The sequence below is a fragment of the Acomys russatus genome, chromosome 22 (assembly GCF_903995435.1).
Source record: "Acomys russatus chromosome 22, mAcoRus1.1, whole genome shotgun sequence".
Lineage (NCBI taxonomy): Eukaryota > Metazoa > Chordata > Mammalia > Rodentia > Muridae > Acomys > Acomys russatus.
In genome coordinates, this window is record NC_067158.1 from 30,782,721 (window position 1) to 30,797,459 (window position 14,739).

A 14,739-nucleotide genomic window follows, 5' to 3' on the forward strand; every position below is an offset into this window, starting at 1 on the left:
ATAAACTTTCTCTCATGAGGCAGACTTTGCTCCTGGCACAGGAACATGTGTAAGATATACAAAGCATATCCACCCTTCAGGTGTGCTCTTGGCTACAGTTACCCTAGAGAGCTATTTTCCAGTAGTGAAACATGATGCTTAAAAATCTATCAGCAAGGCAGAGAAGCTTTCCCCACTTCTAGCCTTCTGTGGTGTCACTCCACTCAGATTTACTTGGTGATCTTTAGTGCTATATGAGCCCAAGTTTTCTTCATGAAATGGGTGTGTCTTCATAATGTTAATGACAAATTTAAACCATTTATGAATTGGTTTTGCCAGGATGAGTTTCCATGCACAATCGGGATAATTGAAACTTTCCTCTTTGGTAAATCCTCTTCAGGCCCCTCCTATCTCCACTTTTTGGCTCAATTCCACCATCTTTCTGTTCGTTTAGTTGGATGATCCTTTATTAGGCTTGATACACAAGTCCTCTGCTCATCATGCAGAAAAGTTTTAAAGAGATGGGAGTCAATTTACCTAACCCAAACATCCTTAATTCTACTACATTCCATCTACAATGGTATATACTATACCTCCCAGAAAGTGTGGCATCCAGCAGTTTGCTCTCTCATCTCAGCATACCTCATGTGTGCAAATGTGAAATAGTTACTCAAAATATCAGAGCATGCTCTGGTGCCTCACATTTGACCATGTCCCCTGGAGGGGGAAAACTGGTGGCACTCAGAGGAAGGACAGCAGGTTACCAAGAAGAGACTTGTTACCCTATGAGCATATACAGGGAAAGGTAATCCCCCTCAGGAACAGTCATAGGGGAGGGGAATAAGGGGAAAATGGGAGGAGGGGAAGAATGGGAGGATACAAAGGATGGGATAACCATTGAGATGTAACAAGAATAAATTAATAAAAAAAAAGAAATATCAGAGCATGTACATGTATTTTCTGAAACACATCAAGTCTCACTTGTTACATTCTATATATTTCCCATTCTCCTAGAAACATACAGGGTATCACCAAGTGTATGCTAATGAACTGATGGCCGATTGACTGACTGCAATCTCCATTCATCTGAGTGCCCAGAGTTGAAGGAAAGGAAGCAGGCAAGGCAGAGGGCAAGCACAAGGGTTCTTTGAAGGACCATATAAGGTACAAGGAGGCCAGATGAGGACTTGAAGGGGTAGACTTCAAATAGCAATGATGGCCACACATGTGAAAGCACAGGAAGGGATGGTTAAGCTTGACTGTCTTCAGCCATGGTTCAGTGGTTATAGAATATACGAACTACTCTTGGTACTCCTGGGCCACAAGCGACATTTGAGGAGCTGCAGAAAAGAACAGACCAGAACTAGGGTACCCCTCATGTTTGACCACTGGTTGGGCTCAGACCGAAGGCAACATGGAACCCATATACATGGCAACTGGAACTAAGTAGCTGATCATACGACATCCCGACCAGCTGGATATTCTGGAGGCAGAGTTGAATAGAGCATCTTCATGTTACTCAGAGGCTCATCACCATACTTTCCTCATAATTCACAAGTCCCTATTCTCAGTGGTGATGCTCTGACCTTGTGCTCAACAATACTTGTATTGTCAGACTGATCTCCTGTGCCCAATAACTGTCCTGAATGCACAGGGCCATTTGTGAAGGACTGAAGATAGCATTACATTACATGCTTGCCTTCCTGCTGTAGAGTCTTTGCTTCCCTGGACTCTATTTCCTCTTCAGTCCATGGAATCTAGACCTGACTTGGGCTCCGGGCCTTGCTTGGACAAAGGAGTGGTACCTTTTTAATGGAGCAATAACTTCCATTCTCCAATCCTCCACTCTTGCATTTTAGTATGTATATCTGGATGTAGACAGCATCCTAGGCTGACCATCTATCTTAGCACCATAACATATCATATTATACTGACTATCTACAGCTGCAGAGAAAATCTACTTGGTTTCCTTCTTTGTCTTTGAGAGTAATTTCAGTAGTCATCTGACCCTACTTCTGCTAACACCTGCTATCATTCCCACCTCCTTTCAAGGCCACTTTATTCTCGTGACACTAGTGAGCTGAGCTCTGAGACTGCCCCTTTGCCCTATCCTGCCCCAGTCCCAGCCTATAGAAGAGAATCACCACACAGGGTGTGTTAGTGAGACTCACAGCAGTGTGGCCCTAGTGGAAGGGGTGTCCTCTGATCCCCACCATGGAATGAAATACTCTGGAGGGCTGTGCACCCTCATATACTACATTGAATCAGCATGCTCACTTACCCCTGCCTGTTTATTTTTCTCTTGTACCATCTGCTAAGCCAACTCAAGCATTCCTGCATTACTTAGTTTGGGCCAACTCAACAGTCTTTATATTATCCCCCTTGAACTTTTTTTGGGGGGGCTCAGGGGTCAGGAAGCTAAATTCAAAGTACAGAGAATTTGTCCTCAATTAAACAAAGAAACAAACAAACAAACATGTAAAACAAGCAAACAAAACAAAAAACTCTTTGGGTTTAATCTTTGGCCTTCCAATGAAGGATGATATAAATCCATCTCTGACAGTGTGCAATAACCCTCACAGTTTCCTAGCCTTCCTCTCACATCAGACTAAATGTATCCCTATCAAATGGTTGTAGAATGTGCTACTGAATCAATGCTATATCAGGACCAGAAAACATAAGGCTACCATACTATCCTACCTAGGAGGAAGACAAGGCACCAACAAGTTGTGAGGGTGAAGAATATTCTAGAACTCTAATGCATAGGTCTTTGAGCTCTCTTACTTTGGGTGATAGACATTGTGTCTTTAAACAGACCATTTTTTTTTCTACAGTGTTTAAAGACATTTCTATTTCCAGCTCTGTATAAGAAGCAAGAAAGATGATTAGATGCTAAGGTGATGTTTTCTTCTTTGGTCCAATTAGTGCATCTCAGGGTGGTCATCTTTCATGGTGCACAGCAGGAACTGTGTGTTTTCATTCTGCATTATAGAGATACAAAGATTTGCAGCTCGGCTTGACAGACCCGTCTTGATTCAGCATTAGGTGACCCTGCTGAATCTGTTCCTCTCACACAGGAAATAAGCATTCTTTATGAGCCAGCAAAAACTCATTTGGCTTTACATTTAGTATTTACCTATTTATTTATAGTTTGTATCACCCCTCAATAAGATTCACATAGCCTAGCCATAGCCAGAAATTATGTATGTATAACATATGTAACATATATACATTACACATATAATATATAGAGAGTGTCTTAATGTTGTACTTGAAACATCAGATTTACACATGTATCCAGAAATGAAATAGTCCATAATAAGTTGTTTCACTGACCCACAGACTTCCTGTGTCTAGAGGCATTGAGAATGACATGCTCTTACGGATGGAAAAAAATCATATGTTGAAGATGTGGTGAGGCGAGAGAACATATATAGCAGGAATTTGGAAAGGAAGTTACTGAGGTGGAAGGGTATAAGAGGGTGAGAGAGTCAGGGGAATAGGGGGACATGAGGAAGGAGTGTCAACAGGGTCAAACTGTAAGCACCAAAATTGTACTCTAATACTTTGTATTTAAGAATATTCACAATTAAAAAATATTTAAAAATTAACAATAAGAAATAAAGATTCTTTTGCAAAGAGGGAGAGACACACAGGGGAAACATTTATATAGAGCCACTGTTTTCTGGGTTCATCTCCCAGGATCTCAGAGGTCACATCTCCAATGGGTTAGAAAGCTCTGACTACTGCTTTATTTATCCACAGGGAGCAATTTGTGCACTTATGCAGAATGCGGCAGTTACACATTTATGGAGACTTAAGTCTATTCTGTTAAAGAAAGCTTCAAAAGCCTGTCAAATGTGGTCCCTGAGCAGATAATGCACAAACCTTTGAGGGTGAAGCCCATGTTGCTGTGAAGACGCGAAAATATTGGAGATGCCAGCAACATTGGGTGATCTGCCATGGAATCTATGAGTTCTGAGTGGAACTGGCAGAAGAAAGAAGTCATGGGGGGGTGGGGTGCATCTTCCCAAGCTCGTTGGAGCTCACATGAGGGTGGACATGGAGTTGTAGGATTTGGTGTCTGCCCTGCTGGATTACCATGGTATTTTGACCTAGTCTTTCCTTCCTAGGATTTCCAGCCTCCATTTTGAGAATGGCAATGTTATTCTGTTGCTGTATGTTGGAAGTATGTAACATGTCTTTTTATTTTTCAGAGGATCAAGGTTAAAATTTCTCCACAAATATCAGCATAGTGTCTAAACTTGGGCCTTTGAACACGGTTATAACTGTAGATGTTATAGAATTCTGAGAACTAGAGTTCAGAGTCTATTTGGTCACAACCCTCTAGTCTCCAGGTGCAGATTATTTTAGTTGAATCAGAAATATTTGCTAACATCTCATTTTTTTGAAGACATGATTCCTAAATAATAGCACTACTTTCAGTAGTTCTGGGAACTCCTACAGTTGGGGCCTTGATGAAAACAGTACGTCACGTCACTGAGGAACAAGTCCATGAGAGTGTGTTATGTCTGCCCACTTCCTGTCACATTCACTGCTTCTTGATCCACAGTGATGTGCACACACTGTTGTCTCCTCCCACCCCTTCTGCTATGAACTGAGCTGTTTTGCAATGCTTTCTTCACCTTAGTGGACTGAAAGTAGAAACCATGAGTAGCACTTGAACAAAATGGCTCTACACAGTGTGAGAAAGAGACCAGGGATATACCAATGGCGGCTGCCAAGCAACAACATCTCATTGTTCCTTTACCAAATGACCTGAACAGCACCTTGCCTGGCTGCCTGCCTCACCTCCTTTTTGTAACAGCCATTCTGTCTTAAATAAACTGCTGCCTCCTAAAATGGGACATGAAGACTTTCCTCCCAAGACTGTGTAGGAGGCACCTGAAGATGGTCTGGTGTTAAGTCAATGCTTTTCTTTCCTAGCAATGCTTCCGTCCAAATGATGCCTCTCAGGATGATTTTCACACTCCAGAGCAGCACCTGCCCCAAGTGAGCTGACCCTCCACAGAGCCTTTAATTATGCAATCAGATTGTGTTTGCACACTTCATGCATGGACACACATGGTAATGAAAGGGAATAGGGCTGGGCTTATAGAAAGGTGAGGGATGAATTTATGTGGATGTCAAAGGCAAGTTTGGCATTGAATATTTATGTTGAAGTGGTGGGAGTCTCTATTAAGATCTGTTAAATAAAGACACTGTGTCCCTTCTCCACTTACAGATGGTGATTAAATTACCCATAAGATGTGAGGGAGGGCAAGGAGTATGTTCCTGAAAAGCTACCATGTGCCAGAGATCAAGTTAGATGGTCTTGTACCCATGCAGTTTTTACCCTCAAATCTTATTATAGCCTGAAAAATTGGATACTAGAATTACCTTTAAAAATAATAGAAAAAAAGAAATTGGGACCCCAAAAGCTGAACTGAGCCCTATAGACCCTCTTAGCATATAAATAGTCATATAGAAAAGATTAAACAGCTTAACTTTTTTCTTTTGTTTTTATATACATGTTTTTAATTATAAATGCAGTTAATCATAGACATGAAGTTTCAGGGCTTAATGAAACATCAGGCATCATATAGCTCAGGACTTACAAAACTTTTTGGTAAATGGCCAGATGGTAAATATTTGGGGCTTCGTGGGCCAGAAACTCTCTGTCACAATTACCTAACTTTGCTGTCATCAGTCCAAGCAGCTGAGGACAATGTGCAAGTTAACTAACAGGGCTAGGTTTAAAAATTAAAGCAACAAAACAAAATTGCATTTGTAAAACCTGGTTGTGGATGGGATGCCACACAAGCCATAATTTTCTGCCCTCTATTTATAATTAAAGAAACACCAATAGGATGGTAAGATGGCTTATAGGTACAGGGTAAAAGAAGAGATCTCTTGGAAATTGTCCTCTAATTTCTGCTTGTAGGCTTTGGTATGTGCCTTTCCTCCGAACCCCCACCCCCAAATAAATGAATGTGAAAGTTAATGATGATGATGATGATGATGATGATGATGATAATAATAATAATAATAATTTCTTGAGATTAAGTGACTTTCCTAAGGTCATATCATAATGACTGGTGAGGCTAGCCTTGAAAAGTATGTTTCTTTATTCCCAGTGTAAGGTGATATCCTGAACCAAACTTTACAGGCTCTTATGGGCCATGGTAGGGACTCAGGACAGATGCTTGAGAAAGGATAACAGAAAAAGACGTCTTGAATACCACAGCAAGTAGTCTGTGCCACATCTGCACAAATTTGGCAGTGATGAATTAGAAATACTTGATAGGAGACTTAAAGAGCAGAGTTTAGAAGAAGGTCTTCTGGTCCAGATGGTGACCCTGATGAGTGGAGTTGAAACGGACTTCCACGATAGGTTTGGTGCGGGAGATTTGCTGCTGCAGAGGAAGAAATCTCTGGCTGCTCACTGAGAAAAGCCCACTGAGGCTTCACAGGAAGGTGGGAAGCAGCAAGGTAGCACAGTGTGATGAGGAAATTGTCACAGTTTGTTTGTGGACTCTGTGGATGAATTTCTGGGTCAGGCAGGGACCAACTGTGTCCTACAATCGGTTTATCTTAAAAAACTATTGAAAGTGTGAGTCCCAAGCTTGATACGCTGAGACGGATGGCTGATTCCCAATGTGACTCTGAAGCCACACTCCTGACTTGAGAAACTTGGATGTGACATGAAGCAGAAAGGGTGGATACGGGTGATCCAGAGCCAAGGTTGAGGGCCCAGTAGCAGTACGGGAGATCAGCTCAGGGTGGAGAGGCTGAGGGTACTGTTAGCAGCAGCTCTGCTTCTGTATTGGTCTTCCTTTTCAGTCAGCTGTTATGTGCACATCTTCAAATAGATTCCCAAGGAAGCATCACTTGTCGGCAGATGCCCTTCTGCTCCTATTCCACTCTTCTGAGACCAAATCTTTCTCCATGTTCCCCTTGTATCTGAGAGTCTCCTCACCACTGCTTTGCCCATCTGCCTGTAGCCTTCCCCATCTCTCTGGAATCTCTGTATTCCTGCCACCAGAAGTTTTTAGAGGGCAGTTGAGATGGCTTGTACCAAGCAAGCCTGATAATCTATTGTCCACATGTTCCATGGTGGATGGAGACAACCCATTCCTGAAAATTGTCCTCTGATGCCCCACCGCACCTACATCATGGCACATGTTCAACCATACATACACAAGAATAGTGATGAAAATAACAATGACAATAATAAAAATAAATTTAAATTCAAGTTAAAAGAAAGAGGTGGTCCAACATATTCATTGCTGTTTGATCCCTGGCTACAGACAAAATATACCTCATGCTATGATTTTCATTCTTCCCCATCATGATAGGCTGTACCTTCAAATGGTGAGTCAAAATAATGTTAATGAGAAAGAATTATGCTCTCAAATCCCTCTATAATGCATCTTATAAATAAGTACATGTTAGACTACCCAGTGGGGAGTGAACACTGAGGAGAAACATCCATCTTCTCTGTTGAGAATGTGTGTGGTCATTACTCAGCAGCCCCCAGGGTTGAATTTTATAGTCATTTTATAGTCATTTCAGTGCTGAAAATGGAAACTGAGACCTAGAGAGGTCAGGTCATTGCCTGAATGTGGAACCATTATCACAGCGGAGAAATGACATTTTATGTTTTAGCGCATACGACCTCCAAATGGAAGATGCACAGAAGTAGATGGGCCAAGGGAACAGTGCAAGGTTTTGTGTTGGGTTATAAAGGGAGGCAAAATAGAAAAAGTAGATCATTGCAAACTTGTGAGAATCCTCAAATGCTGTACTCGGGGATTTGCTCTTCCCATCACAAGGGGAAATTGCTTGGGATCATCTCCAGAGAGTACAGTTCCTTCGAAAATCTCTTTAAAAACACAAGCGTCATGCTTCAGAGGGTTGGTCAGTCCTCAGGTCCTCAGACTTTCTTCAAATCTCTGTCTCAACAGCCACTTGGTGGATTAAGCCAACCATAGTGTCTCTGTCACAGTTTTTGTTAAACAGCACTGGCTAGAGGATGCCCTTAATCTCTTTGAAAATAAAGTTGCCTTGCCAGACATGAGAGATTGGAGTTTTCCCTACTGGAACACTGGGAAACAATGATTAAAGCACAATGCCTATAAGAGGCATGGTTTCGAAACTGTGTGTAGCTCTACTTCTCAGGGTGAATGTGCTGATGATTAGAAAAGCTAACCTTGTCTCTGCGGGAAGATCCTTCCAGGTTCCAGGAAAGAGGTCTCTATCACCACGCTTTGATGTGGGCATCCCCTCTGGTCTGTTTGCAAGCTGCACTTTCATTTGGACACTGTTTTCAAGATTTTTTTCCCATTCATCCCTGCTGATGCGCCAATGTTAACAGCACATCGGTGAGTCAGAAATCCCATAGCTCTTGCATCCTGTCTTCCATTTTCAGCATACTCCAGCTTCCATGAGAATAAAGCACATTATCCACAAGTGCCACAAAAGACCAACTTGACACTGTGGGGTTCAGGTGTATCAGGAAAAATTGATAGATGTCTTTATTATTCTTGATTCCACTCCACCCACCCACCAACCCACCCGCTCAGCGCCAAGGAGCTGCTTGTATGCTGGAGCAGTGGATTCAAATATTTGCTTATTGATGATGATGATGAAGAAGAAGAAGAAGAAGAAGAAGAAGAAGAAGAAGAAGAAGAAGAAGAAGAAGAAGAAGAAGAAGAAGAAGAAGAAGAAGAAGAAGAAGAAGAAGAAGAAGAAGAAGAAGAGAAGAAGAGAAGAAGAAGAAGAAGAAGATTGGCTTAGCCTGGCCTAAGACTGTGATCATGCCTACTATTTCCTTTTTGTATCAGTTTCTTAATTTCAGCAGTATACTGAGGCACTTGTCTAAAGGCTGGCTGCACATAGACTGGTCCTCTATAAGAGTGAAACTCCCAATTGTTCACAGCCCCACCACTATCCTATGAAAGCCTTAGAGAGAAGGACCGTGGCATCATGGCTCAGTAGCTTTGCATATCCAGAGTCAAGAACAGGGACTAGCTTTAGTAAGAGCTCAAAAATTATTAAAATAAATGAAGGAATGTCTGGTTGATTTCACATCACACAGAATAAATTGGCTAGCATCTAGGAAGGCTGCCATGAGGTGGTAGGAAGGCTATGTCTACTTAAGGAGGGCTGATTTTCCAGGGCAACCATGAGAATGATACTAAATTGTTTTTTATTCCTTCTAGCAACATTGGGTCTTCACCAATCAAAACATGTAGTTCCTATGTTGGTGAATTTGTTGTATTATATTGTATCATCAAGCCCATCTTGACACGCAGTTATTAACCTAAATTTAATTGTTCTGACATCCTTATTTTCCCAGCATACTTCTATACTTTGGAGCTTTCAAAGATTTTAGAGATGCTAAAGGTACAGTGAGAAAGCAAAATCAGAGCCCAACAAGCTAAAGTAAAGCAAGTCTTTCCCACTAGAATGAGGTGTGAGTCTGAATCTCTGCTCTGACATTTGCTAACTGGTGGCCTTTACTGCCTAGAGGAGGCTTCCATGCAGCCCTCTAAGCTAGGGACCCCCAGAAACTACGTATGTTGCATACTTATCTTATGACCCAACACATAGTAGGTATTCAATGTGTTCTATAGCCTCTTTTATCTGCACTTTTTCCTTGTAGGCAAATCTTACAATATAGGCCATGTTGGCCAAGAACTCTCAGTATTCATATTTCAGCCTCCTAAGTGTTGAGATCATGATTTGTACATCCAACCTGGTTTCTCTCTATACTTTCTAAAAGAAAGAATGAGCAGGAATCTACCTATTAAAAGCATGTGAATGTTTGTATCTATCCATTAACCAGTAGTGTTCAGTAACTACAGTGTCCTCTTTAGCTGATTGGGTACAGGGATACAGAAGCACTTGTGACCTTTGCACTCATAGAAATCTAAAGTTACATTCGGTTTTGTATTGAACTAGAGCAAAGAAGGATCCTTAATGGTGAAAAACTGTGGGACACCATAGGCTTGCACAGCTCTTTTCCTCAAAGGACTTAGTTTAATAAAAAGGAGGCCTGTTTAAGGAGAAATAAGTAGTATAGGGGATTCTTCAAAGACCTTTTGTCAAAAACACAGCAATGTGTTGGACAGAGGAACTGCCCGAAGTGGCCTCCCTGCAGCACTCAGCATTGTAATGGCTTCCTGAGAGGAAGTGTGTGGATAAATGCCAGGAGGCCAGGCACTTGATCTTCAACCAGTGTAAATATTATCCCACTGCTGCATAAAATGATGTTCTCTGCTTTTGATCCATTTCCTCTTGATAATAAACAACTCAGCCCAAGGCCTGGTGTATGCATGAGCCACAGAACTGTGGAAGCATGGCTTTGCTAATTAGCATTATTGGGGGGCTGGTATGGAAAAATAATCTCTATTTCCTTTCAAGCAGGGACCTGGGTTTTATATGGACAATGCTGGGTGGAGCTCTGAGGTTGTCCAGTTTAAATCCTGTGGACACATTTTTTTTTTTTATTTTTATTTTTTTGGCATTCACTGTGTAGTAAACAAAGACAGAAGAGAACAGGAACACATCCCACCCATCCCTGAGTTTTAGTCCCTCCTTGGCTTCTTCTTTTCTGTTCTCTGACTGTAATATTTCCACCCCAACCTTTGCTTCTTCATGCCTCAGAGTTCAGCTCTTTTCCAATCACTACATTTTGAGTGAACCAGTAACCCCTCAGGCCATGCCCATGACTCTGAGTCAGAAATGACCCAATGCCTGCACGGAAATCATGCATGCAATGTACATGAAGGAACATGGAGGAAGCAAGCTTGGCTTCTGTAGATCTCACTATGACTTCACGTCACACCATGAGACAAGTTAACTTGTGCTACGGGTTGGATGAAATAGAAATTAGTTTCCTTGTTGTGTTGATTTGGACCAATCATACAAATACCCTCAATCTTGAATCCTAATTTTTCAAGGTGAGATTATAACAATACCCCAGCTGATGAACGCATTAAGAGGTCATAATGAAGTAATGCACACTTATCCCTCACCAGGGCTGCTTATGAATGAGGTTCTTTTGTCCTTTGCAAAGAATGTTTTTTGTGAACTTGCCTATGAGCATGTTCTTATACAAGTTCTTTTTTTTTCCTATTTCCTCATAAAACCAATGAATTAGATGAAAAGGGTGCTCCCTCAGGCGAGAGCCATTTTACTTTGTGCATAAAATTCCCCAGGACATAGCCCCTGTGGAGCAAATCATCACTCAGTTTGTGAATAGCTTTCTGTGACAGGTGTGTGCATGCGTGTGTATGTGTGTGTGTGTGTGTGTGTGTGTGTGTGTGTGTGTGTGTGTGTGTGTGTGATGGCTTTCAGAAATCCATAGTCGTAGTGGAGGGAAGTGGCTATCTTCATGGCCTCTGCTTCTTGTCTCCTGTCACTGCACCCATGATTCCTCACACCTGCAATTAGCACTTGGAGGCCTCTAAAAGCTCCCTGCCCTGCGGTGCTTTTTACCTGTCTTTCACAGGGGCCTTGTTGTGTCTTGATGCTAATAAACCTGGAATTATTCCATTTTATCAAGTTTTAGGATGACAGCAAGGAGGAGAAATCATAAAAAGCACCAAGCGCCACGCTATCTGCTATCTTCTGCACCAGCTTGAAGTAGCTGACAGATTCCTGGAGCTACCCTGCAATCCTAACAGTCGCATCAAATGGACTTCTGTCTCCGCTCCTCTGTGTGTCCTATTGCTCTTCAGGTTAATTGCTGTGTGAGCCATTATAAAGTGTTTGTCTTTGAGGGGGGTCTGCCTCACATTGATGTAGGTTAGGCATATTTGCTGAGGCCTGCAGCTCAGCACCCTCCAGTGTTAGAAACTATAGTATATGTTTTGGAAGCATTTGTATTATTTCAGTGAATCCTTCAGAGAAATCAGAAATCATCCTATCCACCTCTAAAAGATTTTTTCCGCATAAAATTACCCTTATGTTCATTCAGTCTCATCTATTTCTAGTATGACCGAACTTGAGATGACTAGTTTTATTGTCCAGTCGATACAATCTAAAGTCATTTTTGAAGAGGAAACTGCAACTGAGAAAATGTTCTCGCATGGACAAGCCTGTGGTATATTTTCTTGTTTGATGATTCATGTGTGAAGGTTCAGCTCACTGTGGGATATGCTACTGGTACTGGTTGCTATAAGAAAGCAGGATGAGGAAGCTATGAGGAACAAGCCAGTAAGCAACACTCCTCCGTGACCTCTGCATCAGTTCCTGCCTCCGTATTCCTACCTCGAGTTCCTTCCTGCTTTCCCTGGATGGTGGACTCTAAGCTGTAATCTGAAATAAACCCTTTCTGCCTGAGTTTATTTTGGTCATAATATTTTATCACAGCAATAGAAAGCAACAAAGGCACATTTCATCTTTCCAAGAACTGATTTCCCATTGCTTCCATCAGTGTGACATTGGATGCCCTGGGAGAAAGATAATCTTCAGAGATTGTTGTTGCAATGTGTACCCAACCAGCTCTGTTCTCCCTGCCTGGCATTACCCTGACCATGACCTCCAGAACTCACCATACAACAATAGTACAAAGTGCTTAAGTGAATTGCTCTTTGACTCTATTGTACCTGTTCAAAGATGAGAGAGCATTTGTATCTATTTGCGAAGATGCCTTCCAGGAATTAAGGTGCATCTTACAAAATGCACCTCCACTGCCAGGTGTGTCACATTTTCCATCAGGAGAAGGTGAATATCCTGCATTTTCCCACCATTAATGTTTAATTGTATGTGTTTGGAACTCAACACGGAGCTTAAAATGTTTTGGAGTATAAAATGCTTACTTGCCTGGTGTGTGTATCAGTGACTGGATTTTGAAACTGTTTTTTATAATAACTTTGGTAACATCTTAATGAATTCAACATACAAGTACAGCATGGAATTGTGATATCCAGAAATTACACTGGGTAAAAGCTTCTTGAATGACAGCTAATACTATTTCAATCACAGGTGGTGTTAACTGGCTTTATTGCTTCCTCTGGTCTAAGAAATTAAAGCAAAGTACAATATTTCTGTCTCAACAACAACAACATCAAAAAAATGTCTTGGAGATGAATTTTCTCAGCAATTCTTGCTATTTTTTTTCCAGAGCATGGTGCAAGCAGAGAGGAATGGTCTGCATTTAAAATCCTATTAAAATGTACAATCCAGGAGCTCCCCTGATCCTTCCATTGAAAGCAATTAATATGTAAAGTAACAAGGTCCTAAAACCAAGTGAAGAAATGAATCCAGTAACATTCTGTAAATGACTTCCAAACGATGAATACAACCAGCATGTGGTGTGAGTAGCTGTAATTTTTTTAAATAAAAAAAAATATGTAAAGGCCTTCCATAGACTAGTATCTGTAGGTGAGCATTCGAGGGCTAGGGAAATGGTACTTGTCCCACAAATGTAAGGACTCCAAGCTCCAGAAATCATAATGGATGCCAGATGCATGTTGCATTCTGCCTAGAACTCCGGCCCTGGAGGGCTGAGGCAGGGGATCCTCAGAGAGAGCTAGCAAGCCAGGCTAACCATATTGGCAAGCTCTGGTTTTAACTGAGAGCTCTTTCCTTGATGAGTAAGATAGACAAACAACTGAGGACTATCCCTGGTATCAACCTCGAGACTCCACATGCAAACACATGCAAAAAACATGACTGTACATCCATGCACAGAAAACAGATATAAGAAAGTATGAAATTATATCACAAGTAATATGCTCAATCATATTTTAATGCCATTAATATAAACAGAATAATTTGTTTTTCATTTTACTTTATAGGTACCTATAGCTTCTCAACTTTCGTCTTGGCCCAGAGAGTCTAAAATCTATTACTATCTGCTTAAATATTATACTTCTTACTTATGATAATGATAGTGAGGTAGGCAGAAGCATTTTACTTTTATGAGGTAAATACTAAAATATTTATAGAGGAAGCTCCGCAATTCTCACAGCTTTCCTTCAAATGGTTCAGCAAAAAATGTGAACAATTGCAGAGTCTGTGTGGGTGGCGTACACGTATATTATGCTTTCACTTTCTGCAACTTGAAACTTTTAAAATAAAGTTGTTTTTTAGCAAAAAGATTAGGATGAGAAGAGGCTCTTTTGACCACTTCACCTAAAATGATTTCAGGTTACTTATGAAGTAACTTCCAGATTCTATTTTTATGGGACTTGTCATAACACGATGTATCATTGTTTAATTCTGTTCCCTTTATGCTTCTTGTCTCTGCCCCTGAGATCACATGAAGTCATCTAGAGGAGAGACTCTGTCCTTTGTCCTATTCCTAGTAACTAGAATAGCGCTGACATTGTCTTGGGACACATGAATCTTTGTTGACTAAATGAAAGGAAATTATAAAAGTAGAAAACACATGAATAAATGGATGGCCTTGTGTGGTTCAGAGATACTGAGATGCTTTGAAGACAGCCCAGAGACCTGCTCTGCTCCTCCTTCCACCTAGCAAATGGATGGGGTTTTGTGGCCAGCCCTCTGTGCTCTGGTTCTTTCCTGATCTGCTCTGACCCTGACTTTGGCTCACTTTGATGCTTTCAACCTGCACGTGACACTAGTCTTGATCTCACTGCTTACATTCTCTCGTGTTCTCACAATTGTACAGTTGGCCTCTGCTCTGTCTCCAGTCACTAGACCTTCTAAGCTCTCAAAACCATTCATACACACCTAGGCACCTAGGAGAATAGTGAAATGCCATCTCTCAGCTCCTGGCTT